At 42.0% G+C, this 12,763-nt stretch overlaps 1 protein-coding gene across 1 annotated transcript in view; it reads left to right on the top strand.

Annotated features, from left to right (window-relative positions):
• The first annotated feature begins 8,683 nt into the window (after nucleotides 1-8,683).
• The window catches only part of OCA2 (OCA2 melanosomal transmembrane protein), a 700,143-nt gene continuing 696,063 nt past the window's right edge, over nucleotides 8,684-12,763 (top strand). Inside the window, exon 1 of the mRNA XM_075334313.1 lies at nucleotides 8,684-8,827. The gene's annotated coding sequence lies outside the window, so the exon portion shown is untranslated. The remainder of the gene's footprint in view (nucleotides 8,828-12,763) is intronic.

The raw sequence follows: 12,763 nt of genomic DNA, 5'->3' as shown, positions 1-12,763 counted from the left end.
ACTGAGAGGGTGGCGCATGCGCCCTCGCATGCTCTGCTCTCTTGTGACCTCTGGAGCCCGCGGTCACAACAGAAAGGGGGAACAGCTGATCGGAGGACACCATTCCAGCGCCAAGACACCTGCCAGCATTAGGTTGAAGAAGATAGAAAACCAGGATTGTGGAGGAGTGAGAAGGAGTAATAAACATGGAGTCCCCAAGTGTGTCTGTGTATTTATTTCTAATAAAGTAAATTTTCTCTGAGTGGTGTTTTTTTTACCCTTTATTGGAAATTCTTAATGGCCGGGTCAAACTTGACCTGACATTAAGAATCTCGGGCTTAATAGCACCTGGTAAAACAAAGCTGGTATTAACACCTTATTACCCAGCATGCTACCCAGCACCAGGGCCGCTAGAAGAGTTGGATATAGCGCCAGAAGATGGCACTACTATGAAAGCGCCATTTTCTGGGGCGGTTGCGGACTTCAATTTGCAGTAGGGGGGCCCAGAAAGCTTGGGCCACTCTGCGCTGCAGATTTCAGTCCCCAGCTGCCTAGTTGTACCTGGCTGGACACAAAAATAGGCAGCTAGGGTCTGGAATCGCAGTGCAGAGTGGCCCAAGCAATCTTGGCCCCCCTGCTGTGATTTGCAGTCCACAGCCGCCCCATACAATAGCGCTTCTATGAAAGCGCCATCTTCTGGCGCTGTATCCAACTCCTCCAGTGGCCCTGGTGCCAGGTGGCATGCTGGGTAATAAGGGGTTAATACCAGCTTTGTTTTACCAGCTGCTATTAAACCCGAGATTCTTAATGTCAGGCCAAGTTTGACCCAGCCATTAAGAAACCCCAATAAAGGGTTAAATAAAAGACACCACACAGAGAAAAAATACTTTATTAGAAATAAATGCACAGACACACTTAGGGACTCCATGTTTATTACTCCTTCTCACCCCTCCACGATCCTGGCCTTCTGTCTTCTTCAACCTGGCACTGGCAGGTGTCTTGGGGCGGCACGGTGTCAGACAATCAGCTGTTCACAAGAGCAGAAGATGTGCCGCCCTCTCAGTCGGAAGAATAGAACAGCAGGGGGTAACGTGGGCTTCAGAAAGATGGTGCCAGAGATAAGCGCTATGCGCAGGCGCCAACTCTGACGCCATCTTACTGAATAGAAAAATTAGCATACAGCAAGAGAGAGGGAAGAGAGGGAGGAACAGGTGGCGGGGGGTGGGGATCCAGATGAATACGTGCCCGGTTATTATCTGCTGCGGTGAAGCTCTCAATCAAAAAGCTGACAAATTTTTAAACTTCACTTTTTTGGATTTGAAAGGCTAAACATCCGAGCTGACCACTAATGGTATGTAGATAATCAGCCTGATCGTGCCGTACAGCACTGGCTGTAGCTTACATACGAAAATCCTGATGATTGGTTTCCTTTAAAGACACACTGGGAGTTGCAGGTTCATGCGATATAATTGTATATGTCAGGATGTGACCTGACATTGCAATTGATGGCTGTGCTAAGCTTGGTGTTGTATATACTGTTGTTTGTTCTGCTGCTTTATTACTGTATCAATGGTAGTTCTGATGCTGCATTCAGTACTGATGGTGGATCTGGTGTTGTATTTCTGTACTGATAGTAGTGTCATGAGTATGTCCCACCTGGGGGAGAACTCAGGTGAGTCTAGTGTTCACAGATCCATTACTGGTATTTAAATAACATCTACTTGCATGTAGTGCAGTAATGGTCAAGCACTCTTTCATATCTGGCTGCTGTCTGTAGCTTTTATGTTTTTTCTATTACTCCCCTTCGCTATATAAAGGCATGTGTTATATCATATGACATTGATAATAGAATCTAAATCCTTATTACTTCTATGCTGTCCACTTTGGAACGAGGCAGGCTCTGGAAGATCCTTTCATTGCATGTCATTTTCAGCTGTGGTATTAGCTGCATTGTAGCTACTTGGATGATTTTTTCTTTTTGTCTCCATTTCTCCTGTCTGTTATCTCCTACCCCTGTACTTTTTTATTGCAGAGGTAAGACTAGTGCTCTCATTGGCCAAATCCCATTTGTCTCTCTGTGACAGGTAGCTTTGGTGCTGTATTCTTGACTAAGGGTAGTTCTGGTGCTGTAGTCATGTACTGATGGTGGTTCTGCGTCTATAGCAATATTGATGTAGTAATAATTAGTCAAACTTAACAATAGATCATTACGTGGGCAGTGTGCTGTCTGTTGCACACATGGAAAGCACAAATCAGGCCATATAAACTGAAAATCCACATTCAACTTTTAATACTGCCTGATTCCTTCTTAGCATGCTCGATCAGATTCAAGCATTTCTAAATGGAAATCTGATCCAAGGTCTCGTTTACACGTTCCCAAAGATGGTGCATACTGGTCGACTCACTTGGGTGTGTATACAGCTCTTTCTTCAACTCTTCCATTGGGTTGAGGTCTGGGGACTGTGGGGGCCAATCCAACACCTCTACTTCATTGTCAATTGAACCACTTTTTCGACAATCTCTACATATAAGGCTGAGGGCAGATCAAAGTACTATAGAGCACATGCATGGGCACTCTTTGACTTTTTCTTGCACCTGCATATTACAGTACTTTGCTCTGCCCTCAGCAGGGCAGATCAAAGTGCGCAAATGCAGGAGTACATTGGAGGCCTCTTTGTGCACACAGGGCCTGGCAGGAGGCCGGCGATCACAAAAAGAAAGGAGGCGCCGGACTATTACCAGTGACACCCATTGAACTGGACAGCCCCCTATGTGAGTATTATAAAGGTGGTTTTTATGGTTTACAGCACAGTCTGGGCATTCTATAATGTGTATATAAGGGCTCACTGGTAGTGGCCACAGCTCATAAGGGAAAAACCTGGTGACAGGTTCCCTTTTAGAGTCTGATTGCAAAAACTCATGCATTTTAAATGGTCTTAAACCCTTTTAATAAAAAATTAAATTGGATGGAGAACCCTTCTAACATAGGTTTTTACAAACCTGATTCTCAAAGATCCAGAGATGCTACTTTTGAACTGAAGATGATAATTGTAGTGTTTGCTGGCATCCCATTTCACATCATAACAACTATGAAATTGGTTTGCCATGGCAGATTCCCTTAAAAAGAATAAAATCTCAGTTTAACTTCTTACTCTGTATATTGTGCCATAATAATAAGTGTGCTAGCAAGTAGAGATTTTCTTTCAATAATAAGAAGTCATAGTGGGAATAGGAATCCATTCCTGAACTCAAATAATAAAACGCTGCATACATTTGCAATGATATTTATTATTAAGACAATCTATACATTTAAAATGCAAGTTTTAAGACCTTTATCCAACATTGCTTGGCATGTAGAAAGAACAGAAAATTTTATTTTCCCCTGAGGTTATATTACCATACATGGCAATTATTTTGCATTAGTTTTCATTGCTTTTACATGGCAATTGGTGATTAAAAAAGATCATGATACATGTAAAATATATCTTTGTACCGTTGTTAGCAAGTAGATATAAAAAAATTGTTTAAAAGAAGATACCTGAGTAGTCTCGAAAGCTTGCTATTATTACCATCTTTTCAGTTAGCCATTAAAAGATATCAACCACTGAGGATTCCCAGTTCTTTTAAACAATTTTTTTAACAAAGATCAAGAATTTACAAAATATCAATTATGATTCCCTGATCAAAAATAAATATAATCACCAATGTGAAATTGGAGTGCATAGTTTTATTCTTTTATACATAACATCAACATCAATATTTGATTGCCAACCCCATTGTAATAATGTTGTCTTTGAAGGACAATGGGCAGGAAGTGGCAGTGGGGTAGCCATAGGGAGCAGGTGTTAAACTATTTCTCATATCATACACACACAGCAAGATACCAGGCCAAGGGATAGGTGTGTCCCAGTCTGGTGCTTTTTTTTTAGAAAGAGGGCATGATAGAAAAAATGGTTATTTGCAACCTGTGCCATACCAAGATCAGCAGGGGCCTGACCCATACCAGACTAACCACTAAAACCATTCTCAAGCACATGTCATCAAGGCATCCAACCAGGTAAGCAGAACACCTTGGTCCTGAATGAGTGTCTGCGGTTGACAGCACTGCTTCTTTCCATGTGCTATGTGCTTGGCTGTGCAATTTTCAGGATCCAGGCATGGATGCCTCCCACCCTGTCTCTGTCATTGCACATTCGCAACCACTATCAGCAACCACGTTCACTTCCTTGTCCCAGTGTTCAGCTGTCCCTAATCCAGGCCTTGGAATGCAAGTGTAAATGTAGCGCCCCACGGGGCAGGTGTTTTAACCTACTCGTTGCCGGGTCGGGGGTGCAGATCCTCTGCAATGTCACGGGGTGGTTTGGCCCAGCAGTTCATTTACCCCAAGGTGTACAGGAAGGAGGGTTGGAGGGTAGTAGGGAAGATGGAGGTGCTAGTTGGTGGTTAGGAAAGTCTTTTTAAGGATCGTGATGCCACCTGTGGTACCTGGCCAGGAATGGGAGCTGCCACTGCAAGGTCTCTCACCGGGGCAGATGTCGGGTGCAGCCGGGATGGTGTCACTCCCCACAAGCGGAGCGGACCCCTGGAGGATGGAGGGGGTGGTGGTAGTCCCCTTTGGTGCCACAGCACTGGGCGACACCGCCAGTAAAGGAGAGGCAGAGACAGGGGCTGTGGTTCAGGTCTTTTTACTCACAGGTAGTTCAGGCGCTGCCCCAGACTATCCTCTCTGCCCCGATGGGCTCCAGACGATCCCGGATCCACGAAAGGTCAAGTCTGGTGTGTGTGTTAGCCTGTGAGCCCTTTCCTCCTTTGATGCACTAAGTATCGGACCCCCATGATGTGAAGCACTTGATGGTCCCAGTGTCAGTAAAGTATCCCGTTCTGTATGCTGATAGCGTGGTTCCATTGTGGGGCGGGTCCTCAACCCCGGATCCTATATAGTATTTGCTACAGATTCAGTGGGATAGGTCTGATGACTGTTCTAGCCGTTCCCCGCGACTCTTGCAAAGTTGGTAGACAGCATAAAGTATATATGCTCTAGGATTCTGTATCCCGACAGCGCCGGTCCTGTGAAAGCAGCCGCCTGCTTATCCCCAGCGACCGTGTTGAATGCCTTGGCCCACAAAGCTGCTCACGGCACGTCCCCTCTGCTCTGTGTCTGAGCTGATCTCTCCTTCTGTTGTTGTGTTGTGTGTTCTGAGCTGTTGCCCCAAGCCACTGCCACCGGCTGGTTCACTACTCTCACTAGGTCAACCTGCTCTTCCCACTGTGTGCTCCTAACTCCCCCTGGTGGTTGCTACTCCCTGACCCTGAGTTCCCGGTTCCAGTGGATCGGGGAGCTCCTGGTGCAGTGGCGTCCTGTAAACCCACCGCTGAGTGACCCCCTGCTGTGATGTGACCCTGGCCCTGTCCCCATTGGGGAGGGTAACCCACTGACTGTATGTTTGCGTAACTGGAAACCGGCATCGATTTTTCCTGTACCCAGAATACGTACTACACCCTAATGGGGGTGCAGTACCCTGTGGCGCTTGAAGCCTCAGGGGCGCCACATAAATATACAGCCACCCCTCACAAATACTTAACATTTGAACTAGTTCATAGGCTTTACCACTGTAGGAGTTTCACTCTTTAAAATTGTAAAAAAAATTATTCTGAAGCCTACCTCTACGTGTCTTCCAGGGTGTATTGCAATCCCTCCTTTAATTTTTTTATATGCCTTGCACTTACTGCATGGACTTTACCAGTGTAGGGGTCCCACACTTTTTCAAATGGTAAAAAATATATTCTGAGGCTGTCCTCTATGTAAATTGCAGGGTATATTGCAATTCCTCCTTTAAATAAATATGGAGAGAGTGGGCTCGGCTATTAAGGCTATTTTCATACGTTGCATTTTTGTTGCATTTTTTTGCAGTGTCTTTTCATGCATTGTACTCAAATTTAAAGCTGATTTTTACAATACCAGCAAAAGTTAGGAGATTTCATAAATCTACAGCACACGATTGTCATTTTTACTGACTGAAATGGAAAGCTGCTGCATTTTCTAAAAAAATAGCATATCAATTGTCTCAGTATTTTTGCAGTTTTTTTTCAATATTGAAAGCAAAGGGAAGAGGTGATTTTTGTTTCTATTTTTTTTAACTTGCCTTATGTATATGCATGTTATTTTATAGAAAATAATGTCTCCTAATATTTGTTCCTGTAAAATCGTTTTTATGTTTGGTTTTGTATGTGTAGCGCCCCTGAGGCTTCAGTCACCACATGGTATTGCATCTCACTTAAGGTGCAGTACTCATCCCAGGTAAGGAAGAGGTTAATCACTGGTGTTCATCACTTACACAACACACACTTTAGGTGCTTTCCCACTGGAACTGGGCTAGAGGTGGTCACCATAGCCATGGGACTTCCCCAGCCACTAGTAAGTCATCAGGAAGGTGGGAGTAGCACGAGGGAAGTGAGGAACACACATACTTTTACCTCTGAAAAGTCTGAGATGCAGGAGAAGCAGGGTCACTGAGGGGCGTGCTTCAGAGCTCTCTCAAAGAGACCGACCGAGGGGAGTGCTTTAGAGCCCCCTCGGAGGGAAAGATGAAGAGAGTGCCAGAAAATCAGGGACTCACAGAACCACGGCAACTGAGGGGAGTGCTTCAGAGCACCCTCAGTTAGGACCAGGCAGATTGGAAGAAGCTGGAGTCGACCGGTGGAGCTGGTGAGACAAATGACCAACACGGTAGCCAAGGGGTGAGTCTTAAGGCCCCGTTACATGCAACGACGTATCTAACGATATGTCACCGGGGTCACGGAATTCGTGACGCACATCCGGCATCGTTAGCGACATTGTTGTGTGTGACACCAACGTACAGTCGTTAACGATCAAAAATACTCACCTTATTGTTGATCGTTGACATGTCATTCATTTTCAAAAAATCATTGCATGTTGCAGGACGGAGGTTGTTCGTCGTTCCCGAGGCAGCACACATTGCTACGTGTGGCACCATGGGAACGACGAACTACAGCTTACCTGGGGCCGCCGGCAATGAGGAAGGAAGGAGGTGGGCGGGATGTTACGGCCGCTCATCTCCGCCCCTCCGCTTCTATTGGGCAGCCGCTTAGTGACGCCGCTGTGACGCTGCACGAACCGCCCTCTTAGAAAGGAGGTGGTTCACCGGCAACAGCGACGTCGCTAGACAGGTAAGTACGTGTGACGGCTCCTAATGATTTTGTGCGCCACGGGCAGCAATTTGCCCGTGACGCACAAATGACGGGGGTGGGTGCTTTTACCAGTGATATCGCTAGCGATATCGCTGTGTGTAAAGCCCCCTTTACAGCCCCTTCAGGACCGACGCAGTCAGGGTGCAGAGTCCTAGGGTGGCGTACACTTCATGTTGCACCATCATAATCTTGTGGGAAAGGGGATTTCATGTCCCATTGCCCACTACAAAGGTCCCGGGGCACGGCAGCATATAGAGTCAGGAGTCATGACCATGGTCGGGCCCATATTTGATTTGCGCTGCCTGCGGATGAGACGGGAACTAAACCCAAGGACACTGGGACCCCCAAGCAGCTTCACGCCATGGAGATCCACATTAAAGAGTGCAAGGAAGGAAGGTCTCACATTCCGCAACACCGGTGGTGGCCTCTGAATCATCCAGGATTGGCTGGGGCCACATACCATGGGTGGCACTGTAAAGCAAACCACCATCATTCTCTATACCTGTCATCTTGCACCTTGTATTGACAACGACGGGATCACGGAGCCGGGTTAGGCCATTTACTACAACCCCAAATACCATTGGCCCAGTGACGAGTAGCCCTGAGGCCCCGTGGGCGCATCATATGTCTTATTGTCCCTCTGTAAATATGGCGTAATACTCTGAAAACATTGTTCCCAGCAGCGGTTTTGGAATCAGAGATGCATCCAGGCGCCTTCCCAATGCTGTTCCTATTCCATTGGAGCACTGTTTACATCCATGTTAGCATTTTTCCTTGCGCCCCCACACTTCCTGGGAGGTTTTGACAGAAATGCTCAAGTTTCCCATTAATTCATGATACTCATTATTCGAGCCTGTCCAAATATCCGACCTATTTGATTCGAGAAGCAAGCATTTTAGTGCTTGCTTATCACTATCAAGTAACTAAACTAGCTTTATTTAAATAAATGACATACTACAAAGAAACAACAAAATGCTGCACAAAAAACAAGATAAAAATGCATGTATAAGACATGGTAGAAAAAAAGGCAAGTAAAATTATTTAATTAATTGGTATAGAAATGCTGAGGAAAATCTGTAACATCATAAATGCACCAAATACTCATAGTGAGAACTTAGCCTAAAAGTTACATTTTAAGACACGTAACAAATTACTAAAACATTGTGAGTTCACTTGTGTACCTCCAGTATTTTATAAGCAAACATTGCAGTTGGCTACTAACACTTTGTGAAAGCCCATAGTTTACTTTTTCGAGGTGTACTTTTCTCACTCTACAAAATGCTACAAGATTTCCTTTACATTGTATATGGAAGCTTGGGAACTGTATCACATGATAGTAAACCAAGGAATTCCAGCCATGAGTGTGGTTTTTAAGTTATGTATAATGTGACGGTCACTCTTTCTAGCTGCAGGGATATTAGTTTTTCAGGGCTGATCCCAATTATTCAGTGACCTATTCACTTTCTCTAAATCAAAGCTTCATTCAGAAAACACAACCCAGCCTGCTGCTCACATTGCTGAAAGGCACTGGAGAATGTTTTCTACTTAAATTCAACTTTTTATTCTTCCTGACTTTTTTCCACTTCAGACCCTTGCTTTCTTTGTTGGAAATTTTCACGTGCCAGGACCTAAAGATAAAGTAAGTGCCATTTATAGGTCGTATTCAATATTATTACAACTTAATCTTATTGGTAAGTTTATTGCATAGGATAATATAAATCATACATTGCAAATATATTTCAACACCAAACCTCTAGTATTTATATCCCAAATTTAGATGTATTTATGCACCTTTTTATATCCTTCCTCTACCGTCTTTAGTTTTCTAATTGATGTTATCATCTATTACAACTTTTGGATCCTAAAATCCACTGTACTTAATGTAATGTCTGTATATTGTAGAGCAATTTAATGCTTTGTATCTAGCACTACTGGTTATCCAACTGGTATCTAATTCACTATTTGCATGTTACAATACTGTTATACATGATTGATCCATAAAGAATGTCATGCATTTTATTAAATAGATGCTGAGACGTAACTTTCCTTATAATATATTTTAAATCAATTGAATACTTTATCCAGCTATTGTGTAAAAAAGAAAGAACAAAAACAGAGAAATAAAATAGGAGATGATTAAGTTGAATGTACGAAAAGTTTGTATATTGTACAGTAATTTATTTATAGAACAAGCATAGTGTCCCATAAGTCATTGCTTATTCTGGTTTTGAATCGTTGGCTAAATAGAGAATAGTTAAATCACTATGTTTCACCCTGAGTACCATAAAGAATTTGACTATGTTCACACAGTGCATCTTTTATTGCATTATTGTTGCATTTTTGAGATCACAAAGCTGCACCAAAATGCATGCATTTCCTTCCCCAAGCAAAGTCTATGAGATTTCTATTTTTTGAAGATGCAGCCAAGATGCATCATGTCAATTCTTTTTGCATTTTTCCAGCAATTTTGAGCCCTAACAATCAAGAGATTTAACTTGCAAAACACATTGGGCAAAATGCAGTAAAAATGCGTCAAAAACGCATACATTTTTTATGCGTTTTTGCAGCGGGTGTGTTTTTTGTGCAGTTTTGGGTCTTTGTGGTTAGAAAAAATGCACTGTGTGAACATAGTCTTTCACAAGTTTTAATCCAGCTTTTCAGGTCTTGAAGTAGTCTCTGATTTAAAATGATTTGTAGTCTAAAAAAGTTCCAATGTAGGCTGAGGTCAGGGACAATGCAATTCAATCAAGGTCAACTTCCCACCTTAGGTCAAGGCTGGTAGCATTAAAACAAGGCTGGGTTAAAAGAAGACAGGCAAAGCTCAATTGTAAAGTTCTAGGCAGTGAGAAAAAGGAAAAGTTTACAAAAAAGACACAGCAGAACACAGAAATGAAACTGTTTGTTTAGTCACAGTAATACAACATATAGTGGATTATCAATTGAGCTACAAGGTTTCTGCAGTGGTCTTTATGTACAACATTATCTAAGCTGGGTGGCGGTGAACCCTGCCTGGAATTAACATTCATAAGAGAAAAGAAGATGCCAGGGAACAGATAGGAGACTAAATGTAGACAAGTAGGCACCTGTCTTGGGTGCTGTAAATCTAATTATGGAAATAAGGAGAGGGGGTCAGAGTTTAAAAGCTAATTAGAATTTACAATTTAGCGACTGTTCTTGATGCTTCAAGATATTGCCACAAAATTGAATGCATAAGACTGGTATTTAAAAGCAATCATTACCACTGTCCTCCACTTCTGCTTTCTTTTCTTTATTTTGCAATGAATTAGGAAACCAGAAAAAAAACACTAATAATGTAGAACACAGACACCATGTGCATAGTTCATGATTTCTTCTTAAGTATTGTATTTCTGACAGTGCACAAAAATGCTTTAATAATATATATAATTACAAAATGTAATATGTTTTTTTTTCTTTGTTGACACTTTTTACAATATCCTTGCAGATCCGAGTGATAATAGACTTTCTCTTTCAGTTCACTTATGATGTTTTAATAAATGAGACATATAATCAATGGGATATCTAGACTATATCTAGAATTTTATTAAGGATTTTTATGTAAAATGCTATTTAAATACTCAATGTGCATTGCCCAAACGTATTTTCAAAGAATCTAACAGTAGGAGATAGCATTGAAAGGTCTAGAAGGAAATAATTCATTTTAGAAGCAGTGTTGGGGCTCTCTTTAGCCGAGACAATGGGGAAAAGATTTCAAATGTATTTACATGACATGCACTTAGTAACACATCGTGTATAGATTTTGCTTAACTTTCTTTATTTGAAACAAAAAAATAAAGAAAGAAAAGAATGTCAGTCATGCCGCAACCTCCAGCAGGAATGCAGGGCCTCAGAACACACAGCCTAATCTTGTCACAGTGCCTCCGTTGGCTCTGGCATCCACAGGTTGGTAGGCAAATGTAAACGGGAATAGAGTAGTAAGGGAAGGTAAGAAGGTGGTGCAGGGCCTGATTCCATAGTCCAGCTATGAGTAGCTATGCTCCCTGGTATGGTTTGACTTTCATGTGGTTCCTGCCATGTGCAGACACCCAGCTCATATGGCATGAGGTAGTAGTAGCCGGAGTGAAAGCAATCCCACAAGAAACACAGACACTGTAGGTTTCATGAACAAAGAGAGCAAACTTTTACTCCACATAAACTGCATTGTTGATAATGCACACTTTAAGCCGGTCGATATAACAGTTTCCACAGCCTATATTATAGGTCTTTCTGTATCAGCAGGATTAACTCTCTCTCACCCAAGCTCTGAGAGTATGTTAGCATCTTGGCATCTATAACTGTCTTGGCCTTTAGCGGTTTGTGGGCTTTCTGGGTTTTGCTTTTTTTGGGTCTACCTTGATTTAGAATAAATATCAGCCTGGATTTTTTATTTCCACAGTGAGTTTCATTCTCCTTACTAGACATAGTCACTTGAGGATGTACGTGACCCAAAGTAGGCCCACCAACTCCAGCGTTCATACACCTCTCCCATCAAACTCAGCCTCACCTCCTGAGTCCTCAGCCACACCCATCCTTCTAATTTTTCCTGACAGAAAAAGGACCCAGAAATGTCCTCACTGCTGATTCACTTCCCTTTAGTATATTAGGCAAAGGTAGTTTTGAGAAAGGCCAGCAGAGGTCAGTGTAGATGCTGCAACTCTCAGAGCAAGGCTTCAGAAGGTACAGATAATGTCCAACAGTATAGAAAAACACATGGCTCATCAGGGGACATTCTAGTAGTATCTTCTCTGGGTCACTACACTCACTATGTCATAGGATTAGTCCAATAAAGGTTTGTGTTTATTTTAATCTTTTGATTTGGTAATCCTTAAAATTAAAATTTAATTCAGCGTCTTGAAAAAAATATTCAGTTTACATGACTATAACATTGATGATCTGTTGTTCATATAGGCCATCAGTGCTTTATCAGTGATGGTCTGACCGCCTGAAGGTAATGCTGTGCTTGTGGGCATGGGCAACGTCCCCTTTATTACCGGAAAAAATAATTGTGTGAGGCACTGTAGCTTTTCAAATTCAAGTAAAACTCAAATCACTGCTTATTTTGTCTAAACATTTCCTAATCTATGCAGGTCCACAAACTTCTATCTTTTATGAGTTGGTAACGCTTTAATAATGGCTGTGGTTACAGACAACTAATTTATTTTAGATGGCTGTAACCTATAAATAAGCATATATACAATATTCATCCACTAGAAATGAAATGTTTCTGTAGCAAATCTAATATTTTCATAGGAAACAAAGGGCTCCCGAAGACTAGAAGCAGTTAAAAGATATAAAGTACACTGCAAATTTTTAGGCAGCTGTCAAAACATTGAAAGTAGAATTCTTTAAAAAGTAGAATGAAAAGTGAATTAACAAAAGATAAATCAAATGAATACTTAGTGTAATAACTCCTTATCTACAAAACATAAATTGTTCTAGGTTTACTTTCACAAAGTCATGGATTTTCTACAATTATATTAAGATGAATGAGTAACCAATTATACCAAACAAGTAGTGATGATAAATATTTTCATATGTAATTTAAAACACAGTCAAT

The sequence above is a fragment of the Anomaloglossus baeobatrachus genome, chromosome 2 (genome assembly GCF_048569485.1).
Source record: "Anomaloglossus baeobatrachus isolate aAnoBae1 chromosome 2, aAnoBae1.hap1, whole genome shotgun sequence".
Classification (NCBI taxonomy): Eukaryota; Metazoa; Chordata; class Amphibia; order Anura; family Aromobatidae; genus Anomaloglossus; species Anomaloglossus baeobatrachus.
This window is presented reverse-complemented; position numbering and strand designations above follow the sequence as displayed.